The sequence below is a fragment of the Choristoneura fumiferana genome, chromosome 21, assembly GCF_025370935.1.
Source record: "Choristoneura fumiferana chromosome 21, NRCan_CFum_1, whole genome shotgun sequence".
NCBI classification, from domain to species: Eukaryota; Metazoa; Arthropoda; class Insecta; order Lepidoptera; family Tortricidae; genus Choristoneura; species Choristoneura fumiferana.
In genome coordinates this window covers 6,369,979-6,371,950 of record NC_133492.1, presented here as the reverse complement: position 1 = coordinate 6,371,950, position 1,972 = coordinate 6,369,979, and the positions used below count along the sequence as shown (strand labels likewise).

The 1,972-nt window shown below is 41.0% G+C and overlaps 1 protein-coding gene across 1 annotated transcript in view; it reads left to right on the top strand.

Annotated features, from left to right (window-relative positions):
- LOC141439836 (probable ATP-dependent RNA helicase DHX34) overlaps positions 1-1,972 on the top strand; it is a 46,635-nt gene that overhangs the window by 38,773 nt on the left and 5,890 nt on the right. The gene's annotated exons all lie outside the window — the stretch shown is intronic.

The following is a 1,972-nucleotide window of genomic DNA, read 5'->3' as shown; positions in this document are numbered from 1 at the left end:
TCATCATTAAAAAAAACAACAACTAGATACAGACTGACCAACTTATCTTAATATATATTCAGTCACTCTGTATCTAATTATTGTTTCTAATTTATAATTCTAGGTCACAGAAAAAAATCCACTAAACGATAGGGAATGAAAATGAAAGGGCTGCCGTTTCTCGCTCCTCACGACCAGGCCAGGAGGCTACTACGAAATTCGAAAATCGAAGTTCGTATCGTATCTACCGTCCCTCTCAGTTTCGTATTACCTAATTACCTAAACAATATTTGCGTCACCGGGACGGCAAGATGCGAAGTTCGACTTTTGCACGTCGTAGTATAGGGCCAGAGTATTGCGTAACGTTTCCAACGCTCGCGATCACAATCGAATGACAGGTTTCGCATACAAAAACTGTCACTTGACTGCGATCGCGAGCATCAGAAACGCTATCAGTACGGGCACGGACTCATTTACCGACCTTGGGCTTCATGACAAGAAAATGTGTACGCGCAATGACTCATTTACCGACCACGGGTTTTATGACAAGCACATTAAGGTCGAGGGTTTTATTTGGGAGGTTGCAACCAAGGTAGCCTGCATGTTATGACACTGTTTATGAGCAAGTGTGATGAAAAACTCTTTACTTAACCAATTGTACTCCTAGAATGACAATATATAAGGCTGACAATGCAAACTTTCATGTAATCGCTATACCTGACTTCCAATGGTGCCACCGACGCACGTGTGCGTTCAAAATGTATGAATAATGACAGCGGCGCTGGGCGAAGTTACGAAAACGCATATGTGCGTCAGTGCATGGCAGTGAATGCGTTAATAAATAAGGTTATGAGTTATCAGGTCGTGCATTATTGTCGTTCATTCCATGTCGTGGGTACACTAACCGCAGCCTGGCCAGAGACCACAAACATTGTCTCTTTTTATACATCAAGGTCTCTACCCACAACACCGTAACATGCCATGACAGTAATAGGAACGTATCAGCGGAATGTCAACTAATGTCAAGCGGACACATGACACGCGACGGCCACGGTTGGTTACGAAACGTGCCAGTGGGCTCTCATAGTTTTCAATACAAAGAACAGGTGGTAGGACCTTGTGCAAGATCCGCCCGGATTGCTACCACCATCTTGCTCGCTAATCCTGCCGTGAAGCAGCAGTGCTTGCACTGTTGTATTTCGGCATGGAGAGTAAGACAGCCGGTGAAATTACTGGCACTTGAGGTATCCCATCTTAGGCCTCTAGGTTGGCAACGCATCTGCAATACCCCTGGTGTTGCAGATGTTTATGGGCGGTGGTGATCTCTTACCATCAGGAGACCCACTTGCTCGTTTGTCATCCAGTCGAATATAAAAAAAAGAATACACTTTTGCCTGACACATTGCTATAACGGTCATGATATGATACGGTGTAGTGTGTAGAGACCTTTAAACTTTCGTGATAGATAATTTATTAAATACGATGTATTTCCATTGTTTCAGTTAATTAAACAAGCTTACGTCATATTTAATATGATGTATGCTGTTTTGGAATAATTCAACGTTTTGACAAGCTTTTATGTTTCACCTGTCCCGTTATCTGTCTTCAAATCTTGCAAGTTAAATTCGACCAACTTCTAGTAGTTGACTTGAAATTTGTATAGTTATGTAAATCGCGTGACAGTACAATAATCTGGTAGTAATAATCCTGGTATACCGGCCACGATCGTCTCCACAGGACGGAACTCTTCAACGGTTAATGGCGTCGACTTGAAATTTGGTATGCAAATGTCGTTTGGGTGGAGCAAAAAAAAGCTTGTATTTAAAATTAGTTATTTTACCAAAACTTATTTAAATTATAAATCGCACAAGTAACAAAAATACCTTTCTGTCATTTTAAAAAGCTTTAAAAGCTTTTGCTTGAGAATCCTTCAAATAATTATTATATGTACTTGCTTAATAGATTGCACAAACCAAACACACACACACACACA